The following is a 15,294-nucleotide window of genomic DNA, read 5'->3' as shown; positions in this document are numbered from 1 at the left end:
CAATCAGGCCTCGTTCCGTAACGGAAAAGGCCCTTATTTTTTAAAAAGACAATTTCAAGCTCAAAAATTATAAATTTATTGAAATTTAAAAATATGCAATATGGATCTTATTTGAAAGATCTCGAAGATCTTTCATAAGATGCAAAAAAAATTGAAAATTTATTTTTTATTTATATTATTTTTGAGTTTAAAAATATAAAATAAGCTGCTTATTTTTTAAGAAGATTTATGAAACGGGGCCTCAATCAATCAATCTCTCTCTCTTAGTCATTTTTCGTTCTCTTGAGTCGTCATCGTTTTGATTGTCGTTGTAGCTATTCATGCAGATTTGTATCGTCGTAGATGTTCCAATACAAATCAAAGTTTTTGAAGTCCTTGAAATATTTAGTGGTTTTTTTTTTCTTTCCTCATTCATTCTTCTGGTGCTTTACTTTTGCCCTTGCATATAATTAAACGTTCATTGTACGTGCGACAATAATTCTCATGCCTGCATGCATTCAAATCATTTTCAACAACTTCGCCAAAGTCAAATTTCATTGGCTCTTAGACCTTGACCATTTTATGTTTAACATGCATTGACAAAATACTTGTATGTTCATCTTACTTGAAGTTTATGTCTTAACTGGCTTGAATGTTGAGCAATTTTTAGAACTATAGCATACTTGTGAGGGGTATTGTGTACCATTGGCTTCTCCGACTTCTAGTTCTCCATTTTAAAAGTTTCAGGAATGTAGGCATGGTATATTATGACATTTATATTTTCAAGAAAATTTGTAAGGAGATCACGTAGCCATGTTCGATGTTATTGTTTTCCTTTTGAACCAAGTGTGATATAATTTTGACGTTGGACTTGTAACATTTTAGAAACAGTTGAATTGCAAGCACACAGATTTGACCAGTTTATGTAGTGAACTTGTAGAAAACACAACCCATCGAAACTTAACCTAACACACTTCTAGCTGTTTCTAAATTTCTTCCCAAAAATTGGTTTCCAATTCCAATTTTGGAGTTGGCTCCTTAATTAGGAAGAGCACAAATAGTGGAAATACTATTGTTCTTTATTGCATTTTTCTATCTCAAAGATGCTTCTAAATGTAGTTTTGCAGTTGATGGTGCGGAAGAATCTTTACAAAAATATATATTCTTTTAAGGAAAATTCTAAAATCAGTCCAATGAGCTGACAATAATAAGTGTGTGAATGTGTATTAAATAGTGTAAAAAGTACACAGAAATATGTGTTTTCCTTGTCTTCTAGTGTACTTATTATCAGTCCAGTGAGCTGACAATAGCAAGACCGTTTTTTTAATTTTTTTTATCCGGTTACAAAAACAAACTTGAAGAATAAGAAGTTGGCAAGAAGAAGAAGAAGTGAGTCACACATGATTTGACACAAGTTTTGCGTGGGGACCCCACGCAAATGATCAGAGTTGTTCAACTTATTTAAAATATGTTTAAGAGTTGCCGGAAAAAATTAATTCATTTGGATATCAGTAAGCGCATGATCGGTTCATTTAATTGATTCTTGTTAAATTTTTACATGATAAAAACTGAATGAACAAATCAAGCCCTAACTGATATTACTGATATTTGAATGAGTTGATTTTTTTACAGGAGCTTTTAAAAATATGTTTTAAACAAATTGAAGTGCTCAAATTATTTGCATGGAACTCTGATTATTTTTTAGTCAAATGTTGTGTCAATATCGTGTGAGCGAAATTAGTCCCTACGTGTGTGTATATATATAACAAAAAATAAATAAAATACACAAAATACAACATGAACAAACAAAAGTAAAAAAAGAAAAAGAAAGGAAAAGTCGTTCAGTTCCAATGTTGGACACCCAACACTCCACTCTTGGAGGTGGGTGAAGGATCATCACTGGATCTTGTTTCCACTGCACTATCATCATTGGATTTGCATTTTGATGCCTTCACCGTCACCCTTGGAGAGTTCAAGAATATTGTCTCCCGATCGATTCAAGAGCTAGAATCCCGATTTAGAACTCCAGATCTTGATATTTGAAGTCTAAATATAATGGGGATAATGAAAGATCTACTCTTTTTATAGAGAGAATCTCAACCATCTTAGAATTCTGGAGGCAGGAGAGTAGAGAAAGAGGAATTAATGTGCCTGATTCATTTGCTTGTTTAGGCGCTAATTCATACTCCCTTATCCACATCACTGTCAAATATCAGTCAAGGTATCCCAAAATGTCCAGGTAAGCGCCATGTCAACCATTCCGTTAGATTTTGGACGGAAAATGAAGTAAGGGTGGAAATTGATGACGGAATAAAAATAACAGGTATTTAACTGACATTTATGAAAGCTAAGGTGCTTTATGGGACACTGCATCGAAAGGTTAGGGGTCTTTTTGAAAATTTTCCCAATTTTCCAGCTGATGACTTTCATAGTTTCATCTTCCTCTCCTTCCCTGATATTCCAGAAATTTTATGGGTGCTCAAGAAAATCGTTCGAACTACAAAATCGGTCTGATTCGGATTGAACCATTTTATTTGGTCCGGTTCTATGATTAATTGGTCAGGTTATGGTTTAAAAAAATAAGAATCATTAATTTTGGTTAGATTACTGATTCTCAATTAAAGAATCGTGGTTAAAACTAAATCGGACCATTTAGAACTAATATATATGTGTAATTAAATAAGTATGTGTTTGTATTTGGCAGGTTTATTTTTTTCTTGCTAAAGTTAATTTATTTAGAGATGAAATTGTATTCGTTAGGAAAGTTCTTAATAAAATTCCTATTTTTATTTTATCAATGAGTTATTTGGTGCTTTAAATTTAAATTTAATGAGTTCATATGAATAAGTGTTTGGATTCTGATTGGATAAAACCGGAAATGAACCAAAATCAGACCAATTTTGCTATATGGTTCTTGTTAGATTCCACGAATATATTGATTAGGTTTTGGTTTCCATTTTTCTAGAACCGTTTGAAATGATCCGGTTATTAATTTTCTAGGGAATCGGACCAATCCGTATCGCGTGCACTCGTAATAAATTTCATTGATGCTCGTTCCAATTTCTTAGAAAATGAACCTTTTGAAAATGAATGTAATTTTAAGCTAAAAAATTATGTTTACGCAAATAATTTTTTTACCAATATGAATCTTGTTTGATAGATTTTGTTGAGATATTTAAAACGGTGCAAAAAAAATTAAAAAATTATTTTTTATTTTTATTATAGTATTTAAGTTTGAAATTATCTTATTTTTTTTTAAAAAATTTAAAAAAAAGAAGAAGGTTTTAAAAAGAAAGGGAAACTGGCCCTGAACCACACTCTCAGCCTATCCATTGAACCAGCGACAACTCCTCCTTCCGTCACCGTCTCTGGGCAACCACAAGCTCGTCGCCCACAACCTCTCATTCACCACCACGACACCAGTTCCTCAGCCTCCTCTCTCCTCGATCCCCACCCTCAATAATCCACAACCGTCTCTCTCTCTCTCTCTCTCTCCCTACAAATCCCAACCGATGGCCGGCGGAGTCAAAACCCTATTATCTAGAGCGTCGAAGGAGGCCACGTCGAGGAAAGCCGGCAAATTCGCCGAGAGAGTCGCTGAGGTACATCCTCTCCCTCCCCCACGACTTTCAATCCAATTTGAATTCGTCAAAAAGCCCTAATTTCTATGGTTTGGAAAATTGTGTGTTCGGTTGTAGTTTAGTGATTACATGCGCAAGGTGTCTCAGATTTGATAGCTTCCAATCAATTTGCCTTTGCTCGAGAAAATGCCCCAAGTTCTGTGCAATTGTCCAAGTTCTGGTTTTCTGTAAAGGTTCTCTTTTCATCCTACTGTTGATTTTTTTACTGCAGATTTATTTTTTGGGGGCGTCTTGATTTTCACACTGTTATTTGAGAAATTGTGTGAGAGTTTATGTGTTGTGTTCTTATTCCTCTTTGGTTTAAGTTCTTATATTTCTACTACTGGGAGGATATTGGAGTTGAGTTAAAAGTGTTTGTACCGATTGTATGCTTCCAACCTTCCATATATTTGATGCTAATAAAATCGTTCGTTTTGAGTCAATTTAGTTTCTTGCCATTCCTATAAATACAAAACTCTTAGCGTCTAATTCTTAGAAGAGTAATAATCAGAAGGATCACAGTAGCCTCCAATGGCAAACGAAAAAGATGGTCGGGAGTCAGGAGCGTGTATGTGTTGGGGAAATTAAACATGATCTTCCTTAACTCATTTTCCGGTACTGGTCCTGGATTTATCGGATACCCCCCTCTTCTCCTCTCTATATTTTAGTTTTATATACTTTTTTTTCAACTCGATGGCGTCACATGTGCAATTCCACTTAAACCTATGACTAAAACATGTTTTTTTGCTACGTTGTGGCATGTGAGTGACCAGTCACGACTCTAGGTGAATACCTGTGGCTTCAGTTGACACTGTGAAATCTGTGTATGCCTAATGATGTTGTATGTTCATATGTTTGTGTGTCCTTAATGTTGCATTTGGGAAAAAAAGGATATCCAATGAAGGGTTCGTATTTCGGTATATCCGTGACATTCAAACACCATTTAGTCTATGTTTGATTTTGCCTCCAAATATTATTTCGGGCATCTTTGGTTTTGAAACTGGTCTTTTAGATTTCGTTCTTCAATTGTTCTTCTTCTTCATCGGTTTAGGGTTTGTATTCCATAGGTTGCGAAAACATCGGGAGCTTATATCATAAATTCATAATTAAGCATACATTTATATGCTCTTGTTTAGAATAATGCAATAAGTAATCACATTCCTGTGTTTTTGTAAACTCCATGAAGATCCAAAAAAAAAAAAATGATCAACAGCTTGTCAAGGAATGCTAAGAAAAAAAGAGTTTGTCCAGGAATTGGTCCTATGACTCCTACCTATGCATAACGGTATGGTTGCATATCCCTGCTACCAAACACATAACTTCAAAAAGTCAAGTTGTCTGTATACCCAAACAAGGCAACTGATCAGCTTAGTCCTAAATCCTTAATAATTCTTCCCAACCATAAGCTAATATGCAATCAGTAATACTCCCTTCTTTCCAGTATCTTTGTTTACTTTTTGCTCATCTCAAAATGTTTGTCCTATTTTAAATTAGACTTCTGAAAGGTGCTGCAAATCTGCAATGTACCAGCCACCACCTTGATTTTCGCAGCAACTGACTGTATCTATTCATGTTGAGCTTGAATGCTTGTAATTTGATAGTGTATCCAACCAACCTTAATGACTTTAGGCCTGATTACTTCCGATGATAATTGCTCTTTTAGTGAAGTATAATAATAACATTGGTATCTCAGATAATTGATGGCTTTCAACAGGGATAGGTATTTCAGATAGTTGATGGCTTCCATGAATGGTAGTTAAGTCATATGCGAGTGGTTCTATTCTCATATCACGGAATGAAATAATTAAAGAGGCCCAAACGAGAAAGTGACCTCATTACTGTCGGAAGAAACCCAAGGTAGGTCATAACCATGTAGGTGGGGATAACATGAACCTTTTCAGAGAAGTATCTTGTTCAATTGATGACAGGAGAAACACCATAAATAATAGCTTCAGTTATCCAGTGACACCCAAAACATTTATATGGGGCATGCAGTGCTTCTTACCTTAATTAAGTTGAATTTGTGGTTGACGTGCATAGCTTATATTCTTAATGGTCAAATTGGATTGATTAGTAAGATGTGGATGTGATGAATTGGTGACCATTGAAAAATCTATTCGAACCATTCTTTAATTCTCGAAATTGTTCAAGTGCTAAAATTGTTGAAAGATGGATTGAATGACTGTTGAAACTCTCTCTCTCTCTCTCTCTCTCTCTCTCTCTCTCTCTCTCTCCATTGTAGCTTGTAATGCATTTTGTTTTCGGTACCTATATTGGTGGTTGAGATTTGTATTACTTGTAGTTCATGTTGGTCGGTTTTTGGTTGGCTCATGGCTGAGAATTATAATTTTGAAGTCTGGTCTTTTAAAAGGAAGATAGCGTGGACAGGTTCTTTCTCAATCCAACTTCCATGCATATATTGGGAGGACGGTCGAGCTTGGTTTTCTGTTTTCCAGTAATATGACATTTTACCGATTTTAGAAGTTAGAAGTTCATGATCATCTATGTTTAGTAACATAGATCCCTACTTTCATTGGGTGATGGCAGTAGCGTCTAGACTACAAAAGAGCAGCACCACCCTTGTAAAGAAAAGTGCACCAGGCCTTGATTTACTTAGCTTCTTCTGTGAAACCATTCAGTTGTTTGAGCGCAAAGTTCACTTCTTCATATGTTTTTCTTATCCATTGCTCCATGGAACTTACCTTTTTTAAGCGGTCGTCCATTTACAATATCAGTGACCTCTATGCTTTGACACTTCCATCTGAGACTTGTAAAAATCTTCAAATCCTTTTAGCTCCTGGAATAATTCAGAAATTTTCTCATAACTTAGTTTTTCGGATAATTTGGTCAGGCAGCTTTAATCTTTATGCATACATTGTAGTCGCATACTAGTTTTACGGCTTTTCTAAATAGCTAGATTGTTGTGCATGCTCCTCGGTGGGGAAGTAGATGCAAGTTGACACAAACTAAGAAGAGACACCCCTATTCACCAAACACCCCTGCCATCTCTCATCCTCCTATTCTCTCTCCTATCAATTTCAGATTTAGTGAAGCTATCATTTATTTTTGAAAATGCGATTTATCTCCAGAAAGCATGAATTTTTTCCTTTTCTCTGCATTTCACTTTCATCCATCGGTCATGTTCTCCGAAGCATGACACTTTCTTTTTGGGGAATGAGGACACTTTTTTTGTGAGTTAAAGAAGCTGGTTAATTGTTCTTTTAGTTTCCAAGGTACTCTGTGTTGCATAGGTTTGTGGTTGAGCTGTTGGAATCAGAGTTCTCATTTTTACTATTGTTGAGGTTTATGTTTCATTGTGGCTACTTTATGTTGAACCTAAACTGAGTATTTGCCACGAAAAAGAGAAGATTTTTATTTTATTTGAAGGAAAAATGTCTACATGTTAAACATCCATGTGCATGCTACTGCACTTGTGTTAAGTTTGTATGTATCATGTTGAAAATGACGTATACACTGGATTGCTATTGCAGGAGATGAGATGTCTGGTGACTCTGGTCAGAACTCACAAGCCAAGCTTCCATTTGAAGAAGACAAGTTTAACTTCTAAGCATAACACTAGGAGGTACTAAGAAGTTGAACAATTGAAGAAGAGGAAGAATCGATGGCTTATGAGAAAGATGAAAGAGCTCTAGCGCAGAAACTCCAACATGAATGTGAACTCTTAACCAGGCTCCAAACCCTAGCAAAGAGAGAGGGAAATAAAGCATTTCTGTCCGATGTAGTGAGCAATCAATCTCTGAAAGGTTTCAAATCTCTCCTGTCATAAAAATGATATATATGTTAATATAATTTTGTGTATACTTTCTTCTTGGGAATTCTCTGTTGCCAGAATCATAAAATTCATGATTAATGCAAAAATGACACACATCTATAGGTGAATCGAGTTTGAAGTACAATGGGTGATGAATCTTATGATTCGCCAAGTGGATTCACAATTCGATTCCCAATATTGCATATTTGCAAAATGTCGCATTCTTCAAACTGGAAACCTTGTTACCTCTTTATTTGTGAAAAACCAAGAATATAACTTCATAATGTGTTTAACACAAACATAATTGATGCTCATGCATTATATACTAATTATTCCGCAATTAAAGTATTTAATAGAATCTTGGCCATGTTTTCAACTCTTTTTTCTTGTTCTTTGCTGGAAAATTAAATACGTGCTCTAAAGATATTTAAGATTCAAATAACTGGTACTGATCAATTATCTACTCTCATTGCTCCTCATCAAGTATCTCCTGTAATTCTGGTGAAACTTCAACTTTACGTTTTTGAAATAATTTTGGTTTAAGTTCTTCGAACAATAGGTACATAATAAGTCCTCAATCCTCAATCTTGCTAAGTATTACATCTAGTATGAAAGCATATTTGGTCAAAATTTTACTTTGGATTCTTGTTTCCCCTAATTTAAGCCCTAGCGTGATTAATAGTAATAAGTCCTCAATCTTTCTAAGTATTACATCTAGTATGAAAGCATATTTGGTCAAAATTTTACTATGGATTCTTGTTTCCCCTAATTCAAGCCCTAGCATGATTAATAGTGTTTTATAGATGACAGGCAAGGGCGAGGCTTAAAGCTTTAAAGCCTCGGACCCATGTCTCTTCCTATACAAGCAGAGGCGGACCTAGTAAGTGTCCTATGGGGGCACGTGCCCCCACTTGATTCTCCAAAATAAAATACTTCCTCTTTCCCAAATTGGATGTCAATTTCAACTTCTTATATCTTTCAATGTGGATTTCAAAAAATATACAATATAGATCTTGTTTGATTGTTCTTGATTAATTCTATTATACAAAGTTTTCAAACTCATGAAAACCATTATAGATTGAAAGGTATAAGAAATGAAAAATGACACGGATTTCAAAAATTGTCATTTCATTTGGGACGGAGGGAGTATATTTTTTGGAATGTTCGGACCAATTTATGTGCACATTGATTGATCTCTAGAACCAAACCTACCTTCCACTACCGGGTGGACTGGCCACATAAGAGTTGATAGCATCTGGAATAATACCTAAGACCTTAGAAGAGGCCAATTGGTTTTGAGGTGGATGCTTTAACATGGTATCTAAGGATCTGACTTTCCATCCTATTTCTCAGTGTGTCCTATGATCGTTTATCTCCCTCTTTTTCGCACTTTTTCTGTGTCTCTATCTTCTGCTATTGTTCGTAAGTCTTATTTGGAGGCTCTTTCTCATCCTAGATGGCGCTCCGCTATGGAAGAAGAGATGCATGCCTCGTCCATAAATCATACTTGGACCTTTGTTCCCAAGCCTAGTGGAGCACATATTGTTGGTTGTCGTTGAGTGTTTACCGTCAAACAAAATCCTGATGGTACTCTTGATTGACTGAAAGCTTGTCTTGTGGCCAAAGATTTCACCCAAACCTATGGGCTCGATTTATACTGAGAATTTTCTACAGTGGCCAAACTTAATTCTTTACGGATTGTTATCTCCCTTGCAGCAACTTGATGTCAAGAATGCCTTTCTACATGGGGATCTATCTATGACTGTCTATATGGCACAACCACCCGGTTTTGAGTCCAAGGGGGAGTGTGTGTTGTCTTCACAATTCTATATATGGCCTCAAATAGTCTCCTCGGGCTCGGTTCGATAAGTTCAGTAATACTGTTGTTTCTCATGGTATGACTCGGAGTAGGCTGATCACTCCATGTTCTTTAAAAAGACCATTCGTGGTATTGTGATTCTCGTGGTTTATGTGAATGATATCGTCATCATTGGTAGTGATAGCATTGGGATTCGAACACTAATTTGCCATCTTGGTTCTAGCTTTCTTACCAAAGATCTAGGCAAGCTTCGATATTTCCTTGGCATTGAGGTGACTCGTTGCAAAGCGGGCATCAGTTTATCACAAAGGAAGTACACTCTCGATCTCTTGAAAGATATAGGTTATATTGGGTCTAAACCTAGAGCTATTCCCATGGAGACTAATCTTAAGTTAATGCTTGACGATGGTGAGCTGATTGACGACCCTGAGATGTATCGGAGGCTTGTGGGAAAACTTATTTAACTATTACTTTACCCGATATCTCTTATGCAGTCAGTGTTGTTAGTCAATTTATGACTCGTCCTCGAGTTTCTCATATGGAGGCAGTTGTTCGTATCTTGAAGTATCTCAAAAATACTCCCGGACATGGATTTCTCTACAAATCATCTGGACATCTTCGTATTGAAGGATATACAGATGCTGACAGGGCAGGATCTCCTGTTGATCGTCGTTCTACTATTGGCTATTGCACCTTTATAGGAGGCAATCTTGTGACATGGAGAAGTAAGAAACAGTCTTAGTTGTAGCACGTTCTAGTTCTGAGGAAGAGTATAGAGCAATGGCTTATACCGCTGGTGAGTTGACTTGGTTGCGCACACTTATATAAGAGTTTGGGATTCCACTCCTCTATATTGTGATAATCAAGCTACTATCCACATTGCTAATAATCTAGTATTCCATGAGAGGACCAAACACATTGAAGTTGATTGTCATTTCATTCGGTCAAAGGTGGAATCTAAAGATATTAGCACTTCTTTTGTACCCTCAGGCTCTCAATTGGCTGATATTTTCACCAAAGCACTTCCCAAGACTTAAATTGATACTATTTGTCGCAAGCTGGGAGTACACGATGTTTTTGCTCCAGCTTGAGGGGGAGTGTTGACTGTAATTAATGTATTGAATGTAATAAGGAAGATACTCGATTAGGTAGAATCAATTAGGGATTTGATTTGATTTTATTCTCTTTCCTTATTTTACCTTGTATCCGGTCTATATATTGTACCTCATTGTGAGAAGAATAATATATCGATCGAATATTTCGACAACCTTGGTCGCAGTCTTGGTGCCTGATAAAGCATCCAACTCAACCAATTGGCACCGCTCATATACTAGTTTTGGAGGTGATAATTACCTGATGTGGGACAAGCTACCTCTTCAGCTACAACCATTGTTGCCATCCCCATCAGGAAATGGCTTCTCTGCAGTCCGTCCTGCCCCCGGATTGCACGAAATCTCAGTCATTTATTTCGGCAATCGATGGTTCAGAAGTGTTTGAAAGACTCCGACCAATCAAGGATTATTTTTATTTTATGGGTTAGAGTCTTTGAGTGTATCTGAGCCATCGATGTTCATATAGACGTCCAAGATCTCGTGCAGTCCAAACCCAGATTGCAGAGAATCCAAGTCCCCCCATCGATACTTCTTGATCTTTTGGGACCGCTTTGCCTAAGAAACTTGTGCCCTAACCTCCACATTAAGTCATTGCTCCTAGCGGTCCATTCTGCAATAGAAAGATAAATAACAGTATTAAAGAGGAAAAGGACTCCTGACTACTACGAGAGCCCAAATGTACCTGATTGGCTTATCTTTGGATTTTTCTCCTCGTCCTTGCCAATAAACTCTAGGACAACACCAAATCCTTCCCAAACCCCACAACAAACGAAGCCCTCCTCCTCTTATTCTTTCCCTTCTGCACCACCAATGTCTCCTTTTATCAACCCATAATGGTTTTGAGAAGCCATACTATAGGGCCTCTTAGGTAGTCTTGAAAAGCGGACCTCTTTTCCCAGAACACCTCAATAGTTGGAAACCATTAAAAATGCCAATTAGACCCTATTGGGTTCATGGAGTCTGAAGTTAATGATTTAGACACCGGTCTAACCTTAAGGTTACTCAGCCTAGTGCCCATGAGAATGTAGATTTGGTTGGCATGTTACATGGGCTAGATCTACACCTCACATGACCACACCATCCACCTTCCCCCACACCGTTGACTTCCTTCGAAGTCCAAATCCTGGACGTAAGAGCCCCTCATGCACTCTGGATATGTGCAACACGCCATGGAACCATGCACTTACTGCCTATGATTGTGAGTCTGTGACATACCCCTCCATCTTTCCAGTTGCTGACCTCTTCCCATCACAACTGTGTGTCGCCATGCATTAACCGCACACGTCTGGTTCCCTTCTAAATCAAACCACCAGTCCACTGGATGCCGCTAGAAGGGCTGAATTTATGCAAAGATATAAGCTAGTACCGAGCATGGCATCACTATTGCTCCCGCCATTGTCCCTCCTTCAACTAACTCTGATCCTTCTGTACCAACCAATTCTCCTTGTGATGCCCTCACGCCCAACTCCCTCTCGGAGCCATTTGTGTGAGACTTGCATAGGCTGCCGCCAATCTTGGAAAGTGTTTCATGACTCTGCTTTTTGAAGTCGAATAAGTTCTAATGAGTCTAAAGCATGGTTTGAAATGTCGGTGATACGCATCGGTATCAGCCGATACGTATCGGTGTCAGTATGTTTGGAGTCCCGATATTGTAGTGTGAAGGAAAATCGCATACGTATTGGTGATACGTAACGGTGGTATGGTCTGTTAGTGCCGATTTGGTCAAGATTACGGTGAATATGTAATGGTTGTATCAGTAATAAGTTGTGCAAAATTTTAGAAAATTTACACCTCCGCTTGCTGATACGGTTACGCAACAACTGATACGCCCCGAAAACTCGGCATCCCAACCAATACCATTATGGAGACCGATACCGATGTTTTGAACTATGGTCCAAAGTCTGTAAACCTATACAATGGGTTGGTAAGCAGTGTTCTAAAACTCGGAAATACTCGGCGAGTACTCGGTACTCGGTGCCTAGCCGAGTAGAGTTAGGGCTACTCGGTGGAATTACTCGGCCAGCTAATTACTCGGCATTGCTTGGCGAGTACCCGGCGAGTACCGATTACTCGGTAAAACGAGATTACTCGGAAGTGGGGAGAAAATCGAAAAAAAAAAACTGAAAAAATGGGGTAAAATACATAATATGTTAAATTTGAAGGGTCGTTAGTGTAATTTCAGTATAGTTTTATACTTGCCCTAATCGAGTGAGCACACCAATCAAGCTACTGTTGCTTCTGTGCCTCTTCTTCTTCGAGAAGAAGAGGAGGAATAATTGACTACTAATTTCGTACTTCGTTTCATTTGGTTTGAACGTTGAACTTTGTAATTGACTATTAATTTCGTATCTGGTTTCATTTGGTTTGAATGTTAAGCTATGCAATGGACTAGTAAAACTTTGCAATGGACTAGTAATTTTGTACTTAGTTTCATTTGGTTTGAACTATGAACATTGAACTTCTCATTATGCATTATGAATATCATTTGGGGAACATATAAAAAAAAAATTCCAAGTAATTTCTACTCGCCGAGTAATCGCCGAGTACTCGGCCTACAAGGTACAAGGTGGCCGGGCGAGCGAGTACCGAGTACCGAGTTTTAGAACATTGTTGGTAAGAGGTGTTAGGGGCAAGCACAGGCTGTTTGGACATGCAACAAAATCTTGGGAATGGGTTATGATGGTGATGAGGATGAGGTTGTTAGCAAGATAGCAGAGATGGAAGCTCAGATCTGGACAAAGCTGACAGAGTTGCTGGGCAGCCCTAAACTAATATCTACAGAAGGGTGGTACAGGTCTTCACTTCAATAAATACAATGAAGTGTTTGACTTGGAATGTCAGAGGATTATCCAAAAAATAAAAATGAGGAAGAATAAAGAAGGTGCCTAAAGAGAGAAAAGTGGATATGGTCGATCTTTTTTCAAGAAACAAAGCAAATATCTGTGTCAAAAGAGTTCATCAACTTAATTTGGTGGAATGGCAGCTGTGATTTTTTGGAAGTTGACGCAAATGAATCAGTTGGGGGCCTTCTCTGCATTAATTCACAAAATTTCTGCTTGGAGGAAACTGTGGGCTCCCGAAACTTTATTTTTTGAAAGGTGTCTTGGTGGTGATCTCAATGAGATTAGGAACTCTAATGAAAGGCTGGGTTGTTCCAGAAGGGATTCAGCAACTGGTTTGGCACACTTCGGAATGCTGGGATAACTCATTGGAACTCATAGGCTACAATTCTCTTACTGATTTGAAACCTGATGCTGGGATACTTTGGTGATTCTGTTACTACTATTACAATGGTAGTCCTGGGCTTTGGCTGATCCTGTCAGTGCAATGGCAATCTTCATGACTGCGTTACTTCAATTGGAAGGGATAACAAGATCTTGGATACCGGATGTGATGCTGATTGGATTTGAGCCTTATTGTGAAGCATTATACTTCTTTTTTAATGTATTTTGGGAGCTTCTATTAGCACGTTGGGAGTTTCTTTGTATTTTGTTTGGGTTGATTCCTTGTCAATCCTTGGGCTTGAATAGCATATGATTGTCGTGATATAGGGTGCCAACATAGTTGGGATTCTACTTTCATGTTGTGTTGCTATCTGCTCTTGGTGTTCTATATTTCCTTCATTAATAAAATTTCTTTATTTCGCCGTTCAAAAAAAAAAAAAAAGAGGTGTTACGGGCAGCTTTCGATTATCCAAATACCGTTTTTCTTCGGAACAATTTCCTGCAGCTCCCTTTTTACTACGTATCTCCCTTTTTCTTCTCCGTGTAAACCGATTTTTGCATACCTTTTGTACTGTGGATTGCATGGTAGCTACTCAGACAATGAAAACGTTGCAAGGTTAACCTACGGGGTAACAGACTAACCGATATGCTTATGCAATCTAAAATGACAGATATAAACACTAACACGGGATACAAATTCAATATCACATGACACGCATACTTGGAAAGTAACCAAGGAGGTACTAAGTGCATCACAAAATATTCTTAACAAAGGTATATGATCATATGTTAAAATAAACTACCCTTTTGTTATCATATATTTTATTGTGAACATCCCTCTTTTCTCTCTCTCTCTCTCTCAAAAAGTTCCCTCTTCTCTTGACCCCGAACGGTGAGGGTTCTCTCTCTTCATAAGTTTTGATCCGTCATCTCCTCACTTTATCTTTATAATGTAGAGGCATTTTCCAGTGGTGGGGTGGTGCGATTCCGGGGGGTGGCTATGGGGATGGGATCTGGGAGTGGCGGCAGTCTGGGGGGGGGGGGGGGGGGGGGGGTTGGTGGGATATGCGGCAACGTGATGCTAGCGGCGGAGCAGTGGTGTAGCAGCGGTTTGATGTATTGGGAGTGGGGGTGCAGTGGTGGAGTAGAGGTGGTGTAGCAGCAAAGCAGCGGCAGTGCAGAGGTGGAGCATCGGCGGTGGAGCAGTGGCCGTGTGATGGGCAGCGGAAGAGTTGCGGCTGCAGGGGTGGTTGGGTTAGGGTTGTAGTGGGGCGTTTGGTTGGTGTGGGCTAGCCCAATGCATTTGGGCTTGGCCCAATAGGGTTGCATTTGGTTTTTGTTCTAATTAGGGGTGAGCTAGGGTGTGGATCAAACATTAAGTGTAGTTTTTTGGGCTTTGTCTTGTTGGTATCTTTGCTAACTGGATTTATCTTAAAATTGAGGGGTGGACTAGTAGGTTAAGATCTCGCGAGAAGAAGTTGCTCGATGCATTTCTTTTCCTATTGTATTATGCTGATTTCATTTTGTATCTTTCGGGATGAATGAAATTAATTTTGCCTATCAAGAAAAAATATTTTATTGTGAACCAGCTACCATGCCATCCACTTCCACGAACAAAATTCAGGGCTTATTATTTGCTTTTGTTCCGAAGTTTTTGGCATACTTCTTGCAGCACACTTTTACAGTGCTTGAGAGATATGGTAATACACAAAGCACCTACTTGTTTTTCAAAATTTTACTATACATGGGATAAAAGCTTAACTTTAAT

At 38.1% G+C, this 15,294-nt stretch overlaps 1 long non-coding RNA gene across 2 annotated transcripts; it reads left to right on the top strand.

Moving 5' to 3' along the window:
• The first annotated feature begins 4,421 nt into the window (after positions 1-4,421).
• LOC131329033 (uncharacterized) lies at positions 4,422-13,893 on the top strand. 2 transcript variants are annotated; one of them, XR_009200601.1, is made up of 3 exons: positions 4,422-12,465; positions 12,695-13,400; positions 13,461-13,893. It is a non-coding gene; the product is annotated as an uncharacterized LOC131329033 (long non-coding RNA). The 2 variants fall into 2 exon arrangements; XR_009200600.1 differs by having other exon boundaries at positions 12,695-13,893.
• Positions 13,894-15,294: the final 1,401 nt, after the last annotated feature.

Source organism: Rhododendron vialii, chromosome 6a (assembly GCF_030253575.1).
Source record: "Rhododendron vialii isolate Sample 1 chromosome 6a, ASM3025357v1".
Lineage (NCBI taxonomy): Eukaryota > Viridiplantae > Streptophyta > Magnoliopsida > Ericales > Ericaceae > Rhododendron > Rhododendron vialii.
Note: the sequence above shows the minus strand (reverse complement) of the source record. Positions and strands in the feature narration are given on the sequence as shown.